At 44.2% G+C, this 15023-nt stretch overlaps 1 protein-coding gene across 2 annotated transcripts in view; it reads left to right on the top strand.

Moving 5' to 3' along the window:
• The window catches only part of HECW2 (HECT, C2 and WW domain containing E3 ubiquitin protein ligase 2), a 455376-nt gene that overhangs the window by 127240 nt on the left and 313113 nt on the right, over window positions 1–15023 (top strand). For both annotated transcript variants that reach the window (XM_088451025.1, XM_088451024.1), the window contains exon 3: window positions 8464–8557. The gene's annotated coding sequence lies outside the window, so the exon portion shown is untranslated. The remainder of the gene's footprint in view (window positions 1–8463; window positions 8558–15023) is intronic.

Raw genomic sequence — 15023 nt, 5'->3', positions numbered from 1 at the left:
ATTCGATAAATAGAGTTTGGTATGATATACCGATGCGTAGAATGCCGGCTGTCAATACACTGACAGCGGCATCCCGATGGCTACAATCACGGGCGTTTAAGAGAGGAGGGGGCCCGTGTGAATCCTCCATTTGTGCCCCCACCTCTCTGTCAACGCAGTAGATTCTGGCTTCATGCCAGTATCTACTGTGCATGCGCGGGCTGCATTTTCCCGGGGACATCTTTTCTGTGCATGCGCAGGTCACCAGGAAAATGGCTGCCGCCTTTTTCCCAGTGATTTTTTGCTGCTCTGCAGCGCCGGTTCGGTGTTGTGGAGCAGCACACCGGAATCAGCGGAAATGGGAGTATTATTAACTATGGGTGCAGGGTGTGCGGTGTGGGCCCCCCTGGACCCAGGGGCCTATGTGCACTGCACACCTTGCACCCATTATAAAGACACCTATGGCTACAATCCCGACAGGGGAATGGTAAGTAATGCTCCCTTGTCCTATTTACCCCCTAACCCTCCTTTCCTGCACCCTAATACTAACCCTCCCTACCTACCCCACACCCTAACCCTCCCAGTAAGTGCCTAATTCTCCTCCCTTAGTGCCTAATCCTAATCCTCCCCTTCCTTAGTGCCTAACCCTAACCTCCCCCCGTTGGTGCCTAACCATAGCCCCCCTGTCTGGAGCCTAACCCTAACCTCTCCCCTCCCGCAGCCTAAGCCTATGTCCCCCCGAGGCGCCTAAACCTAACCCTCCTCCCCTCTAACAGCTACCCCGGCCCTACTGTACTTATGATTGGGATGCTGGCGTCGGTATCTCCAGCCATGTTGGGATTCCGTCGCCGGTCTTCCCGCGCTGATCGGGATTCCGGCACCGGAATTTCAACAGTCTGTATCCCGGCCGTTGGTCAATTGACCGCACCCTATTTAAACAGACCCCTTAATCTACCTCAACCAATTTATAATCACTATCAAAGTGGCGTAATAGGAGCTAAAAGTAAAATCAAAGTACTATAGATACAATAGATTAATATAAAGAGGTTTAAGCTCTATAAAACCATAAATTGTACAGACCTTAAATCTCTTAGAATTGTGCTAAATCAAGTAGACTTTAGCCACTTTCTCAACAGGCTTTATCCGGCCAGCCTGAATGGATATGCACATTCTCAGTTTGTCTAAAAGCACAGGCATTTTTTCATTTTTTTTATTGAATAGGTTTTCCTTTGCTTTAGTTGTGACCCCTTGATGCATAGGACAATGCCTTATTACCGTAAAAACACCCGTTTTCACTGGTCATAGGGCTTTTCAACCTTGAGGCATTCCACGTCAGTTGAACCAGGTGTGTCCACCACCCATCTCCGATTTTTTTTTTCTTTTTTAGTTAAGGTCCTGAATCCAAAAATCTAAACCAAATTACTTTATCTGCCTTGCGTTTCGAATTACAGCAAAAATTCAAGATTTTGGAACAGAATTAAAAATGCAAGGTTATATCAACATTAGATATCCCGATTTTTTTTTTTAGGTGCTTAACAAAGGTATAAATTACTACCACAAAAAAAAAACATGGTACTCTGTTTCCTAGTGGAGAAAAAAAATTAAGTTGACGTTCGATTACTGTTGTACCACATACATAATTTACACAAGAAACCATGAAATGTAAAAACTTAAACATAACTGAAGTTGAGTCAACAATAATTATTTTCCCCTTGTTTGGAACCTGTAATAGTCTGTAAGCACCGCTCCCACCCGCCCCCAAACGACCTCAGCCTGTCAATAAGGCAGTGGCTACGAAGCAGGACCCTTTCTACACATAAGCAGAACAAGTTATGCACAGACGGCCCACTATCTGAGATGTACAGTCAGGTGCATAAATATTGGGACATTGACAGAATTTTCATATTTTGGCCTCTATTCACCACCACAATGGCTTTGAAATGAAACAAACAAGATGTGCTTTAACTGCAGACTTTCAGATTTAATTTGAGGGTAATTACATACAAATCAGGTGAACGGTGTAGGAATTACAATGGTTTCTATATGTGCCTCCCACTTTTTAAGGGGCCAAAAGTAATGGGAGAAACTAAACAATCCTAAATCTAACTTTCACTTTTTAATACTTTGTTGCAAATCCTTTGCAGGCAATTACAGCCTGAAGTCTGGAACGCATAGACATCACCAGACGCTGGGTTTCATCCATGGTGATGCTCTGCCAGGCCTCTACTGCAAATGTCTTCATTTCCTGCTTGTTCTTGGGGCATTTTCCCTTCAGTTTTGTCTTCAGCAAGTGAAATGCATGCTCAATCGGATTCAGGTCAGGGGATTGGCTTGGCCATTGCATAACATTCCACTTTTTAGCCTTAAAAAACTCTTTGGTTGCTTTTGCAGTATGATTCGGGTCATTGTCCATCTGCACTGTGAAGCGCCATCCAATGAGTTCTGAAGCATTTGACTGAATATGAGCATATAATATTGTCCGAAACACTTCAGAATTCATTCTGCTGCTTTTGTCAGAAGTCACATCATCAATAAATACAAGGGAACCAGTTCCATTGGCAGCCATACATGCCCACACCATGACAATAGCACCACCATGCTTCACTGATGAGGTGGTATGTTTTGGATCATGAGCAGTTCCTTTCCTTCTCCATACTCTTCTCTTCCCATCACTCTGGTACAAGTTGATCTTTGTCTCATCTGTCCATAGGATGTTGTTCCAGAACTGTAATGGCTTTTTTAGATGTTGTTTGGCAAACTCTAATCTGGTCTTCCTGTTTTTGAGGCTCACCAATGGTTTACATCTTGTGGTGAACCCTCTATAGTCACTCTTGTGAAGTCTTCTCTTGATTGTTGACTTTGACACATATACACCTACCTCCTGGAGAGTGTTCTTGATTTACACCTACCTCCTGGTCCCTCTGCACTCTTCCTTCCTCCCCGTGTGCTGATCACTGCTAGCTGTGATCGTGCAGCCCAGCGCCAGTGGACCCACATCCAGTGGCTGCAGAGAGGACAGAGCAGTCACCAGGAAAATACAAACTAGCAGCACACTGGCGGCGCTGTCCTCCTCTCCCTCCCCCCGCCCTGCTAGCGGCAGCACAGCGGCTGCAGATAGAACAGAGCAGCCACTGGGCAAATAGAAAGTAGCAACGCTCGATTTGCGCTGTCCAATAGTTCATATGCAAATGGCGCTGCAGCACAAGGAATTAACCCTCTCAGTGCCACAGCCACCATCTTGGCCATGTGGACATGTCTCCAGCCACACACGGGATCATGAAAGATTGTTATGTACAATTCCGCTTACATACCCATGACAGCCGCAAGAGGAGATGCGACTGAGATGTGAACAATTTTAAATCACTTGCTCATAGTTGTGTAATCTCAGTTTACGATCAGGCACAGTGCTAGAAATGCTAAGAGCCATTGCACAATAGAGTTGAGTGAAACTCTGAATCAGCAGAGATCCTACACAACCAAAGAAGCTCTGTTTGATCACTCCCAACCACAGACTGTCTTTGGCTCAGTACACTGCCCAGTACCACTACGATATGGTGCAATAAATCCCTCTGCCAGCCAGCACTCAGCAGAAGGAGAAGCAGTGCTAGTACATCCTAAGACTCCATTTCTGCAAATCTCTAGAGTGACAGCTTGGCTTGGCTATAGGGATGTCAACAAACCCTATGCATCACAGATTGGGCAATCCATTTTTAACCCATCGATATCTGCAAATATTTCATATAGATTTTTATTTTTAAAGGGGGAATCAGAGGGGTAGAAGGGGGGGGGGCTGATTTTAGTATTCTTTTCAGCATGTGAAATGGTCTTGATTTAAATGTTTGACATGCCCAGACTTAATAATGCTGGGTACACACTACTAGATATATCATTTGATCGAACTGCGAATGAAATATGGGTAGCGGATCAGCGGGGGAGGGTTAAATTTATGCTCTTCCTGGGAAGGTTAGGGTGCGGGGTAGGGACGGTTAGTGTTAGGGTGCAGGAAAGGAGAGATAGGGTTAGGGGGCAAATAGGACAGGGGAACATTACTTAATGATCCCCTGTCAGGATTGTAGCCATCTGGATGCCGCTGTCAGTTACAGCCGGCCTTCTACACGTCGGTATTTCATACCCAATTTGTTTTATTCCTGTGGAGGCCAATGGGTTTTTTTTTTTTTTCTGTAGGAGCCAATATGTATATTTTTTCGTAGGTCACGTATGCCGTATCGCCGGATGGTGTGCCTTGGCAATATTAAAATCTTGCACAGTGTGCCTCGAGTTGAAAAAGGTTGAAAATCACTGCCGTATACATACTTATGAAGTCATTTTGTGCCACATCAACAATAAAGAAGAGTACGCCAAGTAGTCATGCTTAGTACTGTCTAATGTGTATACCTGTGCTCATACCAAGTTATGGAGAATAGTGCTTTTAGCTGCAGTACCCGTAAAGGGTGACCCAACCTTTATATACGGTAATTATGCTAGAGGGGGGTACTGCGCTTGGAGAAGGATAGTATCTATATGATGGTACAAAAGATGTTAATCTGTAGGCAAATTATGGTTAATGTATGCACTTGTACTACTTCTGGAACTCACACAGTGTATGGAGAATATTTGTATTTATTGCAATACAATGCTCTTATATCAAATGACAGGCAAATTGATGGCTGTTAGGTGTAGTGCTGTATGGAAATAGGTAGTCTCGTAGCTTACCAGACGTGCTGATAATGGTCTCGTACTCCAATAATGAATAGTGATAAGTCTGGGGTGGGATGTTACCAGAATGATGATGGTGTACAGGATAAATGCACCAAGCAGTGGTCTGCTGTAGTCACTTAAGGGTGGCAAAGTTAACTGTGGATGTTTGTGTACGTGAGGTGTGTAAGTGGTGTCTGGCGGTGCGGCGTCCCGGGACCCCCAGGTGCACCTACTTACCCTCGGCGTCCGCTTGGTTCACCTTCGGGTGTACCCTCTATCTCCTTTATCGTCCTCCTGGTCTCCGCTGTCCTGCTTCTTCCAAGACGCAGTCCACACTGTGCACTGCGAGACTTCCGGGTGTCACGATCCCGCTTGATCACGTGGCACCCGGGCTCAACAGTACGCACAGGGGCTCAACTCGCAAAGGATGCGAGGAGACTCCGGATTCCTGATTAGGATTAGAATGTAGTTCGTCTCTGATATGAAAGAGTTTAAGTCTCTAAGGCGTAATCTCGACGCGTTGTTGGCCCTCCGGGCCTTCCTCAGGGAGTATAGTGTGCGCCATCTTGTGTGTGGTGTCTCTATATATAGGGGAGTTCCACTCACCGCCATGTTGTGTGTGGCAACTACCTCATTGTGGGTTGTGGCCATATTCTATTGAATGTGTATAGAGGCCATCTTTGTGAAGGGAAAATATGAAAGGGTGGCCATTTTGGTTCAGGGCAAGATCTCACTAAGAGTGTGCAGTGGCCATTTTGGTTCAGGGAAAGATCTAACTAAGATTGTGTAGAGGTTGTCTGACCCATATGGGTTACCTTACTATACCTATACAACTACCAGTGTAAGTAGTGACCTGGTGGTGTATTGCGTGTATTGTGGTCCTAGTATAATGGAACCACCATCTACCACTTTTAACAGCATGATGATAGATGGATCTGATCTTTCACTCTGTTCCCTTATTCAATTGGCTGTGTGTGTTATACTTTAATAATGATCCCTTTTATTTCGTTCTCCACGTTAAGACCATGTGGTCTGAGTGTTTTCATGGTAAAGATCCATTTGAGTTCCTCCCTATTTATATTTTTGTCAAAATCCCCACCTCTCCAGTTCTTCTCAATGATACAAATCCCTATAAATATCAGTCCCTTTGGGTCCTGTTTGTGTGCCTCCTTGAAATGCAATGACAAATTGTGTGTTTCCAGACCTCTTTTTATATTTGCAACATGATCGGCTATCCTTACATTTAGTTTCCTGGTGGTTCGTCCTATATATTGTATGCCGCAGGGGTATTCTGCCATGTATATGACTCCAGTGCTGTTGCAAGTAATCTGTTGTTTAATATTGTATGTGGTCCTTGTTTGATTAGATTGGAATGTATCTATCCTCTTTGTGGTCATGTGGCCATTCCTACAATATCGGCAGTTTCCACACTGGTAAAAGCCTGCTTTCACTTTCGTTTGATGTAAAGTGGTTTGGATAGGTTTATCTATTTTTATGTGGTTCCTTTTTTATATATTATCTTGGGGTGATCGGGTAATATGTCTGCCAAAACTTTGTCTTCTAGTAATATATGCCAGTGCTTCTTTATGATATGTTGTAGTTTGTTTGTGTCCTGGTTGTATTGAGTTATAAAGACAGTTTTGTATGGGTTAGATACCTCTTCCCCTTTCTGTTTGTATGTAAGTAATGTGTCTCTACATTGAGAAGAACTGGAGAGGTGGGGATTTTGACAAAAATATAAATAGGGAGGAACTCAAATGGATCTTTACCATGAAAACACTCAGACCACATGGTCTTAACGTGGAGAACGAAATAAAAGCGGTCATTATTAAAGTATAACACACACAGCCAATTGAATAAGGGAACAGAGTGAAAGATCAGATCCATCTATCATCATGCTGTTAAAAGTGGTAGATGGTGGTTCCATTATACTAGGACCACAATACACGCAATACACCACCAGGTCACTACTTACACTGGTAGTTGTACAGGTATAGTAAGGTAACCCAGATGGGTCAGACAACCTCTACACACTCTTAGTTAGGTCTTTCCCTGAACCAAAATGGCCACTGCACACTCTTAGTGAGATCTTTCCCTGAACCAAAATGGCCACCCTTTCATATTTTCCCTTCACAAAGATGGCCTCTATACACATTCAATAGAATATGGCCACAACCCACAATGAGGTAGTTGCCACACACAACATGGCGGTGAGTGGAACTCCCCTATATATAGAGACACCACACACAAGATGGCGCACACTATACTCCCTGAGGAAGTCCCGGAGGGCCGACAACGCGTCGGAGATTACGCCTTAGAGACTTAAACTCTTTCATATCAGAGACGAACTACATCCTAATCCTAATTAGGAATCCAGAGTCTCCTCGCATCCTTTGCGAGTTGAGCCCCTGTGCGTACTGTTGAGCCTGGGTGCCACATGATCGAGCGGGATTGTGACACCCGGAAGTCTCGCAGTGCACAGTGTGAACTGCGTCTTGGAAGAAGCAGAACAGCGGAGACCAGGAGGACGATAAAGGAGATAGAGGGTACACCCGAAGGTGAACCAAGCGGACGCCGAGGGTAAGTAGGTGCACCTGGGGGTCCCAGGACGCCGCACCGCCAGACACCACTTACGCACCTCGCGTACACAAACATCCACAGTTAACTTTGCCACCCTTAAGTGACTACAGCAGACCACTGCTTGGTGCATTTATCCTGTACACCATCATCATTCTGGTAACATCCCACCCCAGACTTATCACTATTCATTATTGGAGTACGAGACCATTATCAGCACGTCTTGTAAGCTACGAGACTACCTATTTCCATACAGCACTACACCTAACAGCCATCAATTTGCCTGTCATTTGATATAAGAGCATTGTATTGCAATAAATACAAATATTCTCCATACACTGTGTGAGTTCCAGAAGTGGTACAAGTGCATACATTAACCATAATTTGCCTACAGATTAACATCTTTTGTACCATCATATAGATACTATCCTTCTCCAAGCGCAGTACCCCCCTCTAGCATAAGTAGTCATGCTTAACCAATAACTCCATCATTCTTTACAGATATAGTAGGATCTTCTACATCTGCCATCCTCTTAAATATGAGAATTCTCTTAACCATTCAGTCACTGGACAATTCACCCTAGTATGAGTTATTATTTGCAGTTAATGCATTCCTTCAGCAAATAGTAATCTGTGCTCTCTAATTTTATCAATGAGATGCTTTCTGTTGTTGTAGTCACATTTATAAGCCAATTGGTCAAATTGTGTTTTTTTTTTTTTTTCATTGACTACTGTACTGTACATCCACTTTAAGTAAAGACGTAATAATGTAAGAATATTCTGATATTGAGCTTAATCTCCTACAATGATTATGACCATTTTTTTGGCATTAAGTTTCCAGAACCTGGAATTGTCATAACTACGGTTTTGTACCAAAGTTTTGTTTTCTTTTGTTATGTGCTTGTGCAGCAATGATATGGGGAGCAATTGTAATGATATAGCGGAATCAGTGACTCTGCTCTATTGGCCTTGTCTTATCCTTCTCTTTCATATTCCATTGTCTTCCCAGAAATTGCTTTATGAATAACGGAGGAGTTTTGCACATGAACAGCCTCACTGAAGTCCGTGCTACCAGAAAGAGGAGTAATTGTTATCCCTGAAATTTTTAGTATAACTTTGTGTACGTTATTCATAGAGAAATAACAGCATTTATTAGCTTTCTCAAAGTTTTTATAATATTGAAAAATATTTCTATTTTTTTTTTTGTAGGCCAGCTGAAAATTAGAAGAGTATTGGATCAGCATAATCAGACCATTTGCGCAGAGTATAGAAGGTCGTAAGAGTACTCCAATGCCTTCTAAAGGTACTGTAAACTATATATTTAACTGTTTCTAAAGAAATGTGTATTCATACTGCACAATTAAGTTACATGTTACTATTTGGAGATTGAAGTCCAAGTTACATTGGTATTTGTGTGCATATAAATGTATTTTCTTGTGTAAATGCTCATCCTATGTTTTTGAGGCTTCTACAGTATCTCAACACAAAGTCTAATTTTTGCATTTGAGGGCAACACAGAGTACATTACAGTGCTGCATTGTACAATGAATGCCATGAACAACCCAGCTGTTCCAATAAAACGGAGTTTAATTTTGCATGCTGTCGCAAAATGGAAAAACTTCTTCACTGATCTTTGCAGGCTGTAAATTACCCTTATGCTGGCACACAGTCTACTTATCTCATGATGCATTATTAGGAAATTAGTGTACTAGCTGTGAAATACTTAATACAGGTTGAGTCTCCCATAGCCAAAATGCTTGGGACCTGGGGTATTTTGGATAACTGAATATTCCGTATTTTGGAGTAGTTGCATACCATAATTAAATATCTTGGGAATGGGACCCAAATATACGCACATCCTGCAGGTAATTTTATACAATATTTTCAATAATTTTGTGGCTCAAGCAAAGTTTGTGTACAGAAATGAAATTCATTTATACACACAGCCTGAAGGTAATATAATACAATATTTTTAATAATTTGTGCCTTAGACAAAGTTTGTGTACATGAAACCTTTGATTTTTGATGGTTCAATTATCTCAGTCATGCCAAAATAATTCCGTATTTCAGAATATTTGGATATGGGAGACTCAACCAGTATTCTTTATGCACAGTTGTTCAAAATAGATGATCCTGATATCTTTTCTCAGTGATTGCTGTCATTGGGCCTTATTCAGTAGTGTACGCAAGTGCATTGCTGGTGCGGGGGTGGCCGGCGTCCCCGGAAATGGGCGTGTGCGCCCCATTTCCGGGAGTGGCCAGCCTAGGGACTGCGTAGATGTATGCAGTCTGCTAGACTCACAAGCCAGCCATCCTGAGTGAGCTGAGGCTTACTCAGCTGGCCGGCCGCCTGGCGACATACACCATCGCGACCATCGACCAATGATGGTCGCGATGGTGATCCCAGTCTACGACCTCCGTCGCAGTGCTGGTTTCGCAAATGCAGCAGGGGGTGTCATACACCTGCTGCATTTTCATTTTTGCAAGGATCGCAATTGCAAAGCTCCATGCGTACAGCTTTGCAATTGTGATCCTTGCTGAATCAGGCCCATTTTTTTTTTGAGCTGCAATTGTATAAAACCTGGGTAAAGGTTCGCAATGCGATGACAATGGTAACAACGTAATATGGATATGGTAGATTTTTGGTACAGAGATGGTAGATCTACAGCATCTAGATTGACACCAAATGGTCGACAGTTAAAATGTCGGCATGGACTAATGTCGACAGGATCAAAAGGTCGGCACCCAAATAGTCGACACATGGTTTTTCGTCATTTTGAGGGTTAGGTTGCGGAAGGGAATGGTTAGGGTTAGGCACCAGGTGGAGGATCAGGATTAGGCACTAGGGGGAGAGTTAGGGGGTGAGGATTTGGGATAAAATAACCAAAAAAAAGTGTTGACCATTTGTGTTTAGACTTTTTGACCCTGTCAACCTTAGTCCATATCAACCATTCAAAGCCCTCACCAAATCCTCTCCTGCATACATTTCTGGCCTTCTCTCCCCTCACACTCCCGCCCGTCCACTTCGCTCAACAAATGCATGCCGCCTCCCTTGCCAACTGATTACTTCCTCCCACTCCCGCATCGAAGATTTTGCCCATGCTGCTCCCTACCTTTGGAATTCTATCCCTCTATCAGACTCTCCACCTCTCTACAAATCTTCAAATGGGCTCTCAAGACCCACTACTTCATCAAGGCTTTCCAGCACTCATCCTAACCCACCTCATGCTCTTTTCTCCCTATCTTCCCCTTCTGTGTCACGCCTGTCTGTCTGTCCCTCCCCTTTAGAATGTAAGCTCTCACAAGGAGGGACCTCTTCCCTCATGTGCTTCTCTTTACATTTTCTTCTACGCCTTACTCCCCATAAGGGCACCTAACACGTGACTGCCAACTCCCTGCTGCTTATTGTGAGTGCTTTAATCACTATTGCAGCAATATATATAAATCGTGTCCTTGTCCTACACTGTAATGTACTGTAAGTTACTTGTTTCTTGTTCACTTATTAGTTCTATGTACTATGTAAGGCACTGCGGAACACTTGTGGCGCCATATAAATAAAGGATAATAATAATAATAACCATTTAACAGTCGACCTTTTGACCCTGTCTAGCGTGGTGTTAAGCATTAATAGTTTAGATCTTTCTATCCACACCCAAGATTTTCTTAAAGAGGAAATGCCAGCTAAAAGGAAATGTATATTACTACTGGTCCATTTTAAGGCCTCTTAAACATGTGGACAGATAAAATGTGTGGAGCGCTCATTTGAAAGAGAAACAAAGTATGAGTTTGTAAATACAGTGTTTATTTAAAACAACAATGTAACAATTTAAACAAATAGAGTTCCGTGCTAATGAAGGTAGTGTAGCCTGTGGTTTGTACTGTACTGCAAAGCCGTACTCCGGGCTAGTGAAAGGGTGCAGCCAGTCCTTTATGCTGTGCCGTGTGTGAATTTCAGAATAAAACCTTTACTAACTGTGAAACCTTCATTGGCACGGAACACGGCCGCACAGTGTAGTATATACCACCAGCCATACTAAAGACGAAGATACTGCTCTTTTCCCTGCATATACAAGGTATTATTATCTGTGTGCTATATTATAGACAAACTACAGCGTTCTTATATTGCTGGAGTGTGCTAAGCACCATCAATACTGCGGTGAGCTGGCTAGTAAGGAGAGTGAATAATCCATTACAGGTACAGGTTGAGTCTCCCATATCCAAAATGCTTGGGACCAGGGGTATTTTGGATATCGGAATATTCCGTATTTTGGAATATTTGCATAAAATAATGAATTGTCTAGGGAACAGGACCCAAATCTAAACACAGAATGCATTTATGTTTTATATACACTTTATACACATAGCCTGAATGTCATTTTATACTATATTTTTAATAATTTTGTACATCAAAAAAAGTTTGTGTACATACATGAAATTCATTTATGTTTCATATACACCCTATACACACAGCCTGAAGGTTATTTTATACAAAAATTTTTATAATTTGTGCTTTAAACAAAGTTTGTGTACATTGAACAATCAGAAAGCAAAGGTTTCACTTTCTCAGTCATGCTAAAAATTTTCTGTATTTCGGAATATTCCGTATTTCGGAATATTTGGATATGGGATACTCAACCTGTACATTTAAACTATACTGTTTGGTGGGATTTACTATATTTTACAGACACTTATAAAAAGATGGGCTCGGACGTAGTCCCCTATTATACTTTTGTGTGTCCAATGGTTGTTATTCACCATATCTGTTTTATGCGATTATGATGAATATTGCAGATAGTCTATTTGAGCAGAATGTTTTTCTGAGGATTTCATCTATTTTACAATTGTTACATTGTTTTTAAATAAACACTGTATTTACATACTCACACTTTGTTTCTTTTTCAAATGAGCGCTCCACACATTTTCTCACTCTATTGGAGCATACACACGGTCAGATTTTTCTTTTGAACGATATTGTTTGAACGATTTTTTTTTTTTCAAACGATTTGAATGATTTTGCTAACAATTTACTCAACGATTTGAACGATATCTGAGAAATCTGATTGCAAATATGTCAGATGTCAGATATCGTTCTCTAACAAACGTGAACGCGCATCGTTCATCGTCCATCGTTCATGCTTGTACACATGAACGATTTTTTCATTAGATTTGAACGATTGAACGATTTTTAAAATCGTTATCGTTCAAATCTGATGAAAAATCTGACCGTGTGTATGTAACATATTGCTGCATACACACGGTCAGATTTTATGTCAGATATGAACGATAACGATTGTAAATATTGTATATATATTTGACATGTGGGGCATCCATCGATGAACGATGCGCATTCCCGCATGTCAGATAACGATCTCTGAAATCTGATGTGTTTGCAGTCAGATTTTAACGATTTCATTCATTTTAATACTGTCAGAAATTGTTCAAATAGTTGTAAAAATCGTTCCATCGTTCATCTGACAAATCTGACCGTGTGTATGCACCATATTTCTGTTTGTAATAGGTTGTAGAGGTTCTGTGTGAGCTGCTAATTTGAATTGGCTTTATTTCTACTTCAGGGTCCATAGGGTATCCACAGGATACCTTGGGGTATAGGTGTGACGTCAGTCGCAGGGCACCAAAGAGTTAAGCTTTCAGCCTCCCAGGATGCACTAGGTCCCCCTCCTATACCCGCCCCCGGGCCAAGGCACCTCAGTTTAGTTTGGTGCCCGGCCGGCGTCGGGTGCACCTGTCGGAGTGGGGGCTAGAAGAGCCCCTGAAGCTTTCTTCAGTGCAGCTGTGGCTGCACATCTGGATGTACAGCATGGACAGTCAGTCCTGACGTCCATGCTGTCTTCCCTACACCCCCGCCGGTACCAGAACGCCGGTACCGATCCGGGGATGCTGGTGAGCATCTGGGGTCACAGCTAGCGGTGACCCCAGATGTTCCGGACCATGGCCGGATCCAAGGGGGACAAAGGTAAGCAGCGGGGTCCCGCGGTGGGTCCCCGCTGGTCACATGGTCCTAAGTCCCCAGGCAGGGGGCTCCCTGGGGACTGGCTGCAGCGTGGAGCCAGGTACTGAACCTGCGCTTTCCACTACCCCCTGGGACAGCGGACCGCAGCAGAGCGGTAGCGCTGCGGCGTCCCAGGGGTTAAATGCATGCCAGGGGAGCGCGCCTTCCCTGTCTCACAGCCGGCGCCTCCCCCGCTGCACACAGCCCTCTCTGCACTGTGCTGACTGGTCCTGTGTCAGCGCTCCTCCCCCAGGCCAGCTTCTCTCTGCTCCTCGGCGGCCATCTTCTCTGCAACGCATGGTGAACGCTGCTGGAAGCCTGGAAGGGAAGCATCGTGGTCTGGGTCCCCCCGCATACCTCTCCTCCGCTGTGGCTCAGGTCTGTGTATGCAGCGCTGTGTCCTACCAGGCCCTGTGTCTGTGTAGTTGAGTGATCAGCGCTGTTAGTGCAGGAATTGTTATTTCTCTGCATTGTATGTGACTGTGCTAGCGCTGCTGCCTGTAACTTTATCTTCTCAAAACTGTCAGCTTTATTACTGTCCCTGTTCTTTCTGCTAAAGCCCTTGCAGTGCAGTGCTGCAGGGTGGTCTCTCGCCTATTTAATACTTAATTGGTGAGAGAGGTCACATACGTGGTGCCATCATGTCTGAAAGTGATTTTCCCCTCCGGCTACAGTGTACCACGTGCAAAGTACCGTTAGCGGAGGGGGAGGGTAGCGTGGAGGGCCTTTGCCGGCAGTGTTTGTCCATGGCGCGGCCTATTACGGTTACAGCACCGGTACAGGAGCCGCCCTGGGCTTGTTTCGCTCAGGCGTTAACAGCTTTAGTGGGCCAGTTAGCTCCGCAGCCCGCGTTTACTCCGATGGGTTTGTCCCAGCAGTCTGTGGTGTCGTCACCCATGCAGGGGTTCCCACGACAATTGGTGGTACCCCACAGTCTCCCTATTTCCCCGCTCCCGGGTTCTCAGGAGCCAGCGTGGGATAACTCACTGACGAGTTCTGTACAGCACTTGTCGGATGTGTTGCAAGGGGAGTCTGTGATGCGGCCTCATAAAAGGCCGGTGGCGTCTCTGTCCGCTCCTTATGAGGATGACGAAGGGACGTCTGATGATGGGGAGATTCTGGATCCTTACGATCAGGAACCTCTCCATACTAAGGACGCTGATGCTAAGTCCAAAGTATATATTCCTGGACTTATTCGGGCGGTCCGCACAGCCTTGGTGATTGAGGACGAAGTTCCCCCAGCGGCTAAATCTAAGTATGCCTTTTTCAAAGATGTGAAGGGCGATGCCACAGTCTTTCCTCTTTCGGGTCAGTTGGTGGACCATTTAGAGGAGGCGTGGAAACAACCTGGCAAAAGATACCAGCCGCAGAGACGCCTGGCGGTTCGCGGATAATTATTTTGCTAAGTCGGAATCCCCTCCACAGGTGGATTCTCACGTGACCCGTCTTGTCCGTAGTGCCACATTGCTGATGCCATCCATGTCCTCCCTTAAGGATGCTACGGACCGCAAGGTAGAAATCTGCCTGAAGTCCGCTTATTCCCTTGCAGGGGGGGCAGCACGGCCGGCTATGGCCATTTGCTGGGTTGCCACAGCGATGGAGCGCTGGGCGGATTCATTAGAGGCTTCTTTTGAATCCGACTGTCCGGCCGAACAGGCGGAGTTGATTGGCAATCTCCGTGATTCGGCCACCTACATCAACGAGGCGGCTCTAGACATTAGTACTCTGGTGTCTAGAATTTCTTCAGCAGCGGTAGCTG

The sequence above is a fragment of the Taudactylus pleione genome, unplaced genomic scaffold (genome assembly GCF_031769625.1).
Source record: "Taudactylus pleione unplaced genomic scaffold, aTauple2 ptg000536l, whole genome shotgun sequence".
Lineage (NCBI taxonomy): Eukaryota > Metazoa > Chordata > Amphibia > Anura > Myobatrachidae > Taudactylus > Taudactylus pleione.
Note: the sequence above shows the minus strand (reverse complement) of the source record. Positions and strands in the feature narration are given on the sequence as shown.